This window comes from Nyctereutes procyonoides, unplaced genomic scaffold (genome assembly GCF_905146905.1).
Source record: "Nyctereutes procyonoides isolate TBG_1078 unplaced genomic scaffold, NYPRO_anot_genome, whole genome shotgun sequence".
In the NCBI taxonomy this organism is placed as follows: domain Eukaryota; kingdom Metazoa; phylum Chordata; class Mammalia; order Carnivora; family Canidae; genus Nyctereutes; species Nyctereutes procyonoides.
The window spans coordinates 55,977,070-55,988,660 of NW_026575133.1; the positions used below are offsets into that span (position 1 = coordinate 55,977,070).

An 11,591-nucleotide genomic window follows, 5' to 3' on the forward strand; every position below is an offset into this window, starting at 1 on the left:
TTTACATTTTACGAAAAGCTCTTTCATCTACCACACAAAGTGGAGAACGAAGCCCTAAGAAGCTGGAATGCTTAGAATACAGACTAAAATTAACTTATTTGTGTAACTGGAGCCACACGCAGACACGAAAAATATATGACGATACTGCAACTGAATCATTTCCTGGATTAAGAAAAGTATCAGAGACTCACTCAGGGACAACACGCACGCAGGCATGCACCTCACGAGGCAGGGCTCCCTGCGAGCACGTAGGCACAGCCCTCTCCCCTGGGGAGTCCACCCTAGGGTGGAGGAATTTCAGGGCCAGAGCCCTGCAGGCGAGCACCCTTCCCAACGTGTGTGTGCGCGAGAACAGAGAGAAGGGTGGAAGCGGGAGGTGGGAGGTGCACACTGCACAGGCTAGGAAATTTTAAAAACACACCAAAAAAAAAAAAAAAAAAAGACCATGCAAAAACTGTCCAGAGCGTCTGCTGCTGGACCCTTCCAGGAACGCAGCGGCCTTGGCACCTTCGCAGCCGTTCCCTCCTTCCGCCCACTCCTGCTCCAGCGGCTCGAAGCTCCGGCTCCGGGTTTTCCCTCTCTCCCTCCCGCCCTTCGGGTTAAAGCTCCCCCGCCAGGAGTAAACAAGCAGCCGCACCAGGCAGCCAGTAGGACCGGCCCCTGCTCCTCGTTTCCTGCGCCAGCCCCAGCAACAGGCCCCGCCCCTCGCGACAGGCCCCGCCCCCCGCCCCGCGAGCCTCCCGCCTTCCTCTCCGCGGCGGCGGGCGCGGCCGACCCCGGCAGTGTCCCGGCTCCGTGCCGAGCCTTCGGCCGGGCGCCCAGTCCCCCGGCCCGCCCCCGGAGCTTCCTCCCTCGGGACTCGGGACCCGCGGCCCGCCCGCCGGCCCCGCGCCCCCAGCCCGCGCCGAGGGAGGGTGCGTGGCGCACACGTGATATGTGTTGTGGGCGGGGCCTGCGCGGGCCGCGGCGGCGGCGGCCCGAGAGCGGGGGGGGGTGGGGTGGGGCGGAGGCCGGGGGGCGGGCGCGGGCCTCGGCTCGCTCCCTCCCCGGAGCCCGCGTAGGCCTCGGCCCGCCTGCCCCGCCCTCCTCCGGCCCGGCCGGGCCCTGCTCTGGCCCGTCGCCCGGCGAGCGCGGCGCTAGGCCTCCCGTCTGCTTTGCCACGGTTGCAGCTGCTCCGCTCGCAGCCTCCGCTCGCAGCCCGGCCTCGGGGCTCGCCCTCTGCTCCCCTCCCCCGAGCCCCGGCCGGCAGAGCCTCGTTCCTCAAGTTTCACGCCTGGGTCCCAGGCCGTACGCGTTCACCGCCCCGGCCCGCGCTGCGCAGACAGCGCTCGCCCCCGCCTCCGCCCGCGGAGACCTCCTCCTGCACGCAGCCCTCCGGCCTTCCCGGCCTTCCCGGCCTTCCCACCCCTCTCTGCTACCCTCCGTACCCGGGACGTCGGAGGGGCCCGGGAGCTCACCTGGCGCCACTCCCTTCCCTTGCTCTCACTTTGAGGGTTGGAAAAGCTGCGGCTCCATGAAAGGTCCAAATATTTTCTAGATCAGAACTAAGACCAGAACTCAGATCTCCCTCGGCCAGGGCCTTCTCTGTAGCCTGATGCTTCCCTGCGGTTCAGGGGCAGACCCGACTATTCCTGAAACCGGTAACTCCAGTCTTGGTTATCCGGGTTACATCTTGCAGATCTCCCCACCACACACCGGGGGAAGGTGTATCGGCCTGTTACCTTCTTTCTGTCTCAGGGTAGCTCCAGGAAAGGATCACAGCTGACAGGGGGACAGAAAACCTTTACCCAGGACTGCAAAGGGGGCAGTTTTATCTAGAGGTTGGGAAAGTGCGCTGTGTGGAGCCGGACAGCCTGAACTCCAGGCCTCGCTTCCCCACCTACTAGCTATCTGGGCAGTTACTTGACTTCTCTCTGCTTTGGGTTCCTTGTTTGTAAATCGAAGATAATGATAGTACTACCTCACAGAAATGTGAGGATTGAATGCATTAATACAGGTAAAGTGTTCAGGACAGCACCTGTAGTATAACAACATCATCAAAGATATCACTCCAGTGGGCCTACTGCGCTGGGTTTCTTAATGTTCTTCCCTCATGCCCGATGTTCTTCCTCTTGCCTGAAGCCTCTTACTCTGTATCACAACCAGATTAATCTCTCAGGTCAGGGGACACCTGGGTGGCTCAGTGGTTGAGCATCTGCCTTTGGCTCAGGGCATGATCCCAGTCGGGGGCCTGGGATGGAGTCTTGCATGAGGCTCTAGGCAGGGAGCCTGCTTCTCCCTCTGCCTATGTCTTTGCCTCTCTGTGTGTGTCTCTGTGTCTCTCATGAATAAATAAATAAAATATATATATTTTTTAAAATTAGGTCAGGCCCAGCTTTAGAGGACTACCTTCAGGTTCCAGATAGTTATGGAAGGGCAGACTAGCCATGCTGACTGGCACATCCCCAAGTTGAGAGCAGCACAGCTGACTTCGAAGCCAAGGAGAACAGGATGTGTGGCATCGTGAGGACAGAAGCAGGGAGCTTCTGGTAGGGTGCTAGAACAGGAAGAAACACGAGGTTCAGAGGATGAGGGCAGCCAGGGAGGCAAACAGTGGAGAAGGGTGGACAAAGGCACCTACCAGGCATAATGTCAGACAGATGATCAGTCAGCTCCTGACCTTTTAGCTCTTGACCCTCATTCAGTAAATTCCACAAGTGAGTATATGTATCTAGTCCTCCCTTTTAAGTTCTTTGAAAGCAAGCCCTTTGTTGTTTGTCTTTAGTCATCCTTTAGCCAGTGCTTTGGGAATAAGTGATCAACAAATATTTGAGTGTTTTTCAAATGAAATTATATATACATGTCACCAAGCTGGACCCTGTGGAAAGGGTCCTAATTTTCAAGAAGGAATCTTAGAGTTTCCCTATCCAGCCCCCTCACTCCTGAGCTAAAGGAAGCTGCTTGCCTGGGGTTATACAGCAAGTTGGAAACAGAAGCCAAGTCTCTGTTTCAGTCTGATGTTATTTCCATGACACTGCATTGAACTTACAATGCTATTGGAAGAAAAAATAAACTCCTTAAAAGCTGTAGAACAAAATAAGGCAGTGTGCGGTCAGGATCTGAATGCATGGTACAAATGGGAGGAGCAGTAAGAGTTGACGGGAGTGTAATCCCCAAGGACTGGGGTCCATCAGAAATTACTGCAAGAGACAGAATTCGTCCTGAAAGATGGGTAGGATTCAGGACTGTGGAAAAGAGAGAATTCCTGGCAGGGGCAGTAGTTTTCTGCTGAGGCCACCGTGGATACTTAAGGGTCATTAAGGAAGCCAGTTGGGTTAGAAAAGAGGTTTGGGTTGGGTCATAGTGGGAGAGAATGTTAGGATAAATTGAGGCCAGATTTTGGAAATTTCCAGATACCAGAATAAGGAGGTTTGACCTTAGTCTGTGGATAATGGGGAACCCCTGAAAGTAGACACCGAGCTAAGCACTGAACCAAGACAAGACACCAGGCAAGTATCTGCCAACTTGGTCTGATTTGCATCTTTTGTAGACAGCTGCTTGCCATATATGTGCATTTACTTAATTTACCCACACATGAAGGAAATTCTACCAGCTAGCTTGTGTATATTTATTTTGTCTCCAAATACGCATGATATCTGTGTGGGAGCAGAGGAAGGAGTGGGAGACTCACAGAGTTTGTGTGCCTGCTATAGACAAGGCACTTTCATTTGTGATAGCTCATTTAATCCTCACAATCTGGTGGAGTGTGGGCACTGCTGCTCCAGTAGCACCCAGAGATGGTAAGTCACTTTCCCAGATTGCAGAGTTTAGAAGCCCTGGGGCCAGAATTCTTTTTTTTTTTTTTTTTTTTACAATTTCATTTATTCACGATAAATATATATATAGAGAGAGGCAGAGACACAGGCAGAGGAAGAAGCAGGCGCCACCCAGGGATCCCCCTGGGGCCAGAATTCAAACTCAGCTTTGACGCCAAAGCTCTCTCCAGTCCCCTGTCACAACTTTCCAATGAGAGGGTACAGGACTTGTGTTCCTCACCCTCAGGTTCCTTCTTGGGGAGGAGAGTGTCAAGTGTGGAGAAAACCCAGGTAGGCTTACATCTCTAGGAGTATTTTCACATCCCTTGTTTTCTATTCTTCTCTTTAGGGAAAGAAAATTCCTTATTTTGTGTCTTTAGAGGTAGATTAAGCAGAGTTTGAATTCCATTTCCACCCCTTACTAGCTCGCAGCCAAGTGGACTTGCTACAAAGCTAATGAACCTTAAGCCTTAGGACTCCTCACTAGCTTAGGCCCCTGGCTAGCCCTCTATCCAAATTTGAAACTAAAGGTTCATTATCATTCTTAAAGAGGACAAGTGTAAAGCTCCAACAATTGCAGAAACTTCAGGCCCCTAATGCCTGTCTGGCCTAGCTGGTTAAGCAGCTGACTCCTGATTTCAGCTCTGGTCAGTGTGGTGTCAGGGTCCTGAGATCAAGCCCCAAGGCCAGAGTCCTGAGATCAAGCCCCAATACGGCAGAGGCGGCAGGCTCCTTGTACTGCAGGGAGTCAGCTTGAATTTCTTTTTCCTCCCCTCTCCTTATGTGCCTCCCCTTGCTCATGCCCTGGCAACTCTCTTTCTCTTTCTCTTTAAATAAATAAATATTTAAAAAATAATTTAAAATAATTTTAAAAATTTAAAAACCCTGGATCTGCCTTACCTGGATAATCTCCATCAATTTACTTTCTGAGACTTAGTTTCCTCATCTGAGTAAAATCACCCCAGACTCTGGATCTACCAGCTGAACACCCAATTGTGAAATAGTGCTAAAGAAGTGAAGTAACTTAAAGAAGCCGCTATCACCCAGCCTTATGCCTAAGGCAAAAGGTTCATTGACTCCCTAGGCCAAAGGAAATACCTACCTAAAGGGTCCATTTATCAAGTAGTTAGGGCCAAACAATTCAGCAGTTGTTTGCAAAAATAATCCACCTACGCGGAAAGAAGTAGATATTTTTATTTTATTCTGAAATAACTACAATTACTTTCTGATGAAATTTGTGCACCTGCGGAGCACTGTACAACTTCTCAAACCTCGGAATCAGATTGCACACAGCCATGCCCATTTCCTTTTCCCCAACAATTTTCTTTTTAACACAGCATCCACCAAAAACCCAACTCCATAAAGGTAGGATGTCATCAAAAGCAACGTATGCAACCTAATTTCGAAACCATGGGTTTCCTTTAAGTAATAATTCATGCAGTTTGTGATGGATGTCAGGTATCACCATGTTTCCTTCAAAAATGTAAAAATAACTGACGAGGTCTCTGTGAATTTTCTGCATCATCTGGGGGTGCCTCTGCTCACAATTTGTGTACCCTGGGGTTTCAGGACCCTGTTAGAGACTATTCCAGGTAGCAACCAGAGGGCAGCAGAGTTCTCTCTGGCAAAACCGAAGACGGGGGGGGGGGGGGGGGGGGGGGGGGGGGGGGGACGACACGACACCACCTCTACTCTCCATAGTAGGTTACAATGTTATTCCTCAGTTCTCCACAGGAAACTTTCGGGAAATCTCTCTATCTGGTACCTCTCTATTCTCAGTTGCGGCTATTTACATAGTATTAACAAAGCTAGGAAAGATGTGAGGAGGCCTGGGCTCCAGTTCCTGACTTGCCACTTGAGAGCTACACCACCTTGACCTCCTCTTTCCAAAGTCTCTTGAAGCTTATGAATCTATGAATCCACCCTCAAGTTTTCTCCTGCGATGCAGAGTGTTTAATGAACTGGATTTTAAGTTGGCCTCATAACAGTAGGAAGGAAAGAAATGTTTCTTCTATTGTACACATTCTGCAGGCTAGGAAGCTGAGAAATGTGGCATCTTTAAATCAAAAATCCGTTTTCACATTTGGCAAATTTCTGAAAGGAGAGAAGAACAACAACTAAAAAGCTCTGTACAGGAAGGCTTGGGATGATGGAAATGGTGCTTCTTGATCTGAATGCAAGTAACTGAATGTGTTCCGTTTGGGAAAATTCATCACTTTTGATACCAGAATCTCTCTCTCTCTCTCTCTCTCTCTATATATATATATATATATATATATATATATATATATATACACACACACACACACACACACACAAAGAAGGAAGAAAGCAAATTGCAGAATTGAAACAATATATAAATTACATAAAAATATGACACAAACAATACTATTTTAAAAATCTGACAATGAGTTGTAAAGGTGTGAACATGCTATATGCTTGTGGTAATGTCTTAAAATAAATTTTAGATCATTTGAAAAACAAAATAAAGCTCTTTCTAGTTTTAAGGAAGGTTTAAGAGTTGGGCCAGGAGGAGGGAGGATTGTTCCTTCTGTAGGAGAGAGCAGGACTTTTTAAACATTTTCCTTTACACATGCTCTTCTCCCTGTTACACTACCGAGGGTCAGACACTTAACTGAGGCAGGCTCATAAAAGACAATTTATCAGGATATTTTGCAGATGGGATCCCTGGGTGGCACAGCGGTTTGGCGCCTGCCTTTGGCCCAGGGCGCGATCCTGGAGACCCGGGATCGAATCCCACATCGGGCTCCCGGTGCATGGAGCCTGCTTCTCCCTCTGCCTGTGTCTCTGCCTCTCTCTCTCTCTCTCTGTGTGTGTGTGACTATCATAAATAAATAAAAAAAAAATTTAAAAAAAGGATATTTTGCAGAGTTAACATAGGCAAAATCCACATTGTTCAATAATTCAGGATTATCTAAGCGACCATGCTAACTAGCCAAGAGACAGAGGCCTCTGCTCTATCTAAGGGCATTGGTGGGTGACCTGCTCTCATCTGTGATGCTAGCTCCTGGAGCTAAGGAAACAGTCAGTGACCAGAGACTGCAGGAAAGAGTGCTGGACACCTGTGATCTGAGCACCGCCTCTGTAAGATGATAACTAGACAATGGATAAAGTCCCTCCTAGATTGAAAATTCAATTATTGGATGATTTAGTGATACTAAGAGAATGGTTAATAATCTAAAGAAAGCTGAAAGCCCACCCTGGGAAGAAGAGTTAAAGCGGTCTTCAAGAACATCACAAGGCCAGCTGCCCAGATGGGAGATGCCAGGCAAACACATGAGCAGTACAGACTTCAAAGATAAGGTAAAACAAGAGGCTCCAGGTGCGGGCCCCAAGAGCAAGCTGCATTTATGGGGCTAGGGAAGCAGGCCAGCTTAATGGATAGAATATGGTAAAACCACGTGATGACAAATATGCAGCCAAATAGAAGTAAACATGAAAAGTGGTTGCTGCTGCTATGTTTTGATCCCATCAGGGCTGTGCTATGATTGCATGAGTATAGACAGTACATAAGGTTGAAAATATAAGAGAAAGTGTAGATCCTGTTCAGGTCACGCTCTCTCTCTGCAGGTGCAAAAGTGGGGAGGGGGAGCAACATGTGTTATTAGTTGCAGGTATCAAGGAGTCAGATAAACTACTCTGAGCTACAGTTTCCTTATCTATAAAAGGAGCCACCCTCCTTCACAGGGTGGTTATGACCTGTTATAACACTCAAAGCAAGACAGGGCTCAATAGAGTGACTTTTTTTTAAAAGATTTTATTTATTTATTCATGAGAGACACAGGGAGAGAGGCAAAGACACAGGCAGAGGGAGAAGCAGGCTCCATGCAGGGAGCCTGATGCAGGACTCCATCCCCAGACCAGGGATCATGCCCTGACCCCAAGACAGACGCTCAACCGCTGAGCCACCCAGGCATCCCTAGAGTGACTATTATTATTCATTCTTATAATGCAATGCCACAGCTCTGGAAAGCTTCGTAGTCCCTTCAGCCACTAATTTGGGCACTAAATCTTCCAGGATCATGACTTGCCAAAGCATCCTGAGTGGGGAGGCGGTCAGGTTTCCAGGGCTTTCTTCCCCACCCTTGGCATTTTGCACTTACCTTTATTACAGCACTTGTCCATTTAAATTTAATTTTTTGTGGAATAAGGCTGAGTGAGGTCATTTGTATATGGAATGTTGTTTCTTTTACTCTCCAGTTTATTTTATTCTCTAAGGTCCAAGCTATGTGGGAGCTTTTCTGTACTGAAATATATTTGACATATAATATTTTTTTAGAGATTTTATTTATTTATTTATTTATCCATGAGAGAGAGAGAGTCAGAGACACAGGCAGAGGGAGAAGCAGGATCCATGCAGGGAGCTGGATGTGGGACTTGATCCTGGGACTCCAGGATCATGCCCTGAGCTGAAGGCAGACGCCCAACCACTGAGCCACCGAGGTGTCCCCTGACATATAATATTGTGCAAGTTTAAAGTTCACATGTTGAAGGGATCCCTGGGTGGCTCAGTGGTTTGGCGCCTGCCTTTGGCCCAGGGCCCAGTCCTGGAGTCCCGGGATGGAGTTCCACACCAGGCTCCTTGCATGGAGCCTGCTTCTCCCTCTGCCTGTGTCTCTGCCTCTCTCTCTCTCTCTCTCTCTCTCTCTCTCTCTGTGTGTGTGTCTATCATGAATAAATAAATAAATAAGTCTTTTTAAAAAAAAGTGCACATGTTGACTTGATGCATCTATATATTACAATATGATCACTATTGTAGCATTAGCTAGACCTCTATCATGTCACCAAAATGATCATTTCTTTTTTGTGGTGGGAATAATTAAGATCTAGTATCTTAGCAAGTTTGAGGTCTATAACACAGTATTATTGTCTATAATCACTATGTTAAACATTAGATCTCCAGGACTGTGTATCTACTAGTTTGAACTCTTTTTTTTTTTTAAGATTTTTATTTATTTGAGAGAAAGAATGCAAGCATGAGGGGTACTGGTAAAGGGAAGAAAGAGAGAGAGTCATAAGCAGACTCCAGGCTGAGCCTAAAGCATGTAGCCTGACACGGGGCTCAAACTCACGACCCTGAGATCATGACCTGAGTGGAAACCAAGAATCAGACTCTCAACCACTGTGCCACCCAGGTGCCCCTCTACTAGTTTGTACTCTTAAACAACATCTCTCCTACTTCCCTGCTTCCCCTATCCCCCAGCCATTGGTAACCACCGTCTCGCCCTTTTTCTTCTTTTTTTCTTTTGAATGAGTTTAGCTTTTCTTAGATTCCATATGTAAGTGATACCATGCAATATTTGTCTTTCCCTGATTTACCTCACTTAGTTTAATGTCCGCAAGGTTCATCCGTTATTGCAAATGGCAGGATTTCTTATTGCAAATGGCAGGATTTCCTTCCTTCTCATGACCAAATAATATTCCATGGTGTGTATGTATGTGTGTGTATATATGCACATATACCACACCTTCTTCCTGAATTATTCTTTTTTTTTCTTCCTGAATTATTCTTGATGGACAGTTAGGTTGTTTCTCCAGGGGATCTTTTCTTTTTTCCTTTCTTTCTTTTTTCATTTTTTAGAGAGAGAGGCAGGAGAGAGAATCTTAAATTTATTTATTTATTTATTTATTTATTTATTTATTTATTTATTTATTTATTTATGATAGTCACACACACACACACAGAGAGAGAGAGGCAGAGACACAGGCAGAGGGAGAAGCAGGCTCCATGCACCAGGAGCCCGATGTGGGATTCGATCCCGGGTCTCCAGGATCGCGCCCTGGGTCAAAGGCAGGTGCTAAACTGCTGCGTCACCCAGGGATCCCAGGAGAGAGAATCTTAAGCAGGCTCCACACCCAGCATGCAGCCTGACGCAGGACTTGATCTCATGACCCTAAGATCATGACCCGAGTTGAAATCAAGAGTCAGAAGCTTGGGCACCTGGGTGGCTCAGCAGTTGAGCATCTGCCTTCAGCTCAGGTTGTGATCCTGGGGTCCTGGGATCGAGTCCCAGATGGAGGTCCCTCCGGGGAATCTGCTTCTCCCTCTGCCTGTGTCTCTGCTTCTCTCTGTGTCTCTCATGAATAAAATCTTTAAAAAGTCAGAAGCTTAACAGCCTGAGCCACACAGGCACCCCTCCAGGAGATTCTTAATAGCAATAATTATTTAACACCTCAACCTTGACTTATTGACCTGACTCCATGGGAGCCACCACATCTATTGGCCAGCTGAGGCTCCTGAGGAAACATGCTGAAGGAGCCTTATCTAGAGGCAGGGGAGGCCAGGGTTCTGGAAGAGAGATTTCTTTCTTTTTCTCTCTCTTTCTTTCTTTCAGATTTATTTATTCATGAGAGATACAGAGAGAGGCAGAGACATAGACAGAGGGAGAAGCGGGCTTCCTGAAAGGACCTCGATGTGGGAATCAATCCCGGAACCCCAGGATCACACCGTGAGCCAAAGGCAGATGCTCAACCACTGAGACACCCAAGGAATCCTCCCTGGAAAAGAGATTTCTAACTTATTCCTCTTCCATCTCTAAGACACTGATTGGGTGATATTGTTGATAAGCTTTAGGGGAATAGAAAATGATGGGGAAACTGAAAAAGTGGCCAACGTTTCCAATAGTTTGAATGTCTGAATCCCAAAGGTTCTGAATTTTTCATTACATTTTTAATGTAAGGAGGAAGGTAGAGCAGAGGTGTGCTCAGAAGGACAGATGGGGATACCTATTCAAGGCCTGATGTCATTCTCTGATTGATAATGATAGGTATAGTAAGAGTGGCCATTCATTCAGTGAGACTGGAAATATAGATTAGTACAGACACTGTAGAGAACAATTTAATATGAAGAATAAAGGATTTTTAAAATATTTGCATCCTTTGGACATTTAAAAGCTGAAAATGGTTACAACATTTTGGTACAGCTATACAATGTTAGTATAGAACTATAACCAAAACAAACAAAAAAAACACAACTCGATGTGCTCAAGGAAATGAGAAATGTTTATATGAAGCAAAAAAAAAAAAAGATACTAAATAATTTGCACAGAATTCGCAATTCTGTAAAAATATATATCCATAGCAACATGTGAAGAAGTATCCCAATATATATACGTGTTTGCTTGTGAGTAGTGAAATTGTGGGTGCTTTTTAAAAAAAATTTGGTCTAATTATTTACACTTTTCTGTCTTTGCCACAGTTTTCACAGTAAGCACAGACTGCTTTGATTCGACGGTGGCGGAGGGAGGTTGAAACTGACCTCAAATCTCCCCAGTTTCCTTCCCAATTCTCTGCAGGTTGATTTCCTCCAAAACCCCTCTTGAAAGGTTTGAGGGCTGTCCCAGCCCGGGTGGCTCAGGGGTTGAGCATCTGCCTTTGGCTCAGGGCCTGATCCTGGGGTCCTGGGATCGAGTCCCACATCGGGCTCCCTGCAGGGAGCCTGCTTCTCCCCCTGCCCAGGTCTCTCTCTCTCTCTCTCTCTCTCTCTCTCTGGGTTTCTCATGAATGAATAAATAAAATCTTAAAAGAAGAAGAAGTTTGGAGGGTCCCCGCGGAGGAGCGGGGCCGGGCCAGGAAGGCTGGAGAGGCCGAGGCCAGGCGGCCCGGCTCGTGGGGTGTCTGCGAGTCCGCAGCGAGCTGCACCCACGCTCCGCGCCCCGCCCGCCCGCCCGGGCGCAGGCCACGCGCGGCCCCAGCCCCGTCCCTCCCGGGGGCGCCTCGCCCTGGGGCGGCGGCCGGCGGCCGGCGGCCGGCGGAAGCGCCCGGGCCGGGGAGGCA

The 11,591-nt window shown here is 47.7% G+C and overlaps 1 protein-coding gene across 1 annotated transcript in view; it reads right to left on the reverse strand.

Moving 5' to 3' along the window:
- Positions 1 to 1,545, reverse strand: part of ZNF395 (zinc finger protein 395) — a 60,144-nt gene extending 58,599 nt beyond the window's left edge. Inside the window, exon 1 of the mRNA XM_055299882.1 lies at positions 1,458 to 1,545. The gene's annotated coding sequence lies outside the window, so the exon portion shown is untranslated. The remainder of the gene's footprint in view (positions 1 to 1,457) is intronic.
- Positions 1,546 to 11,591: the final 10,046 nt, after the last annotated feature.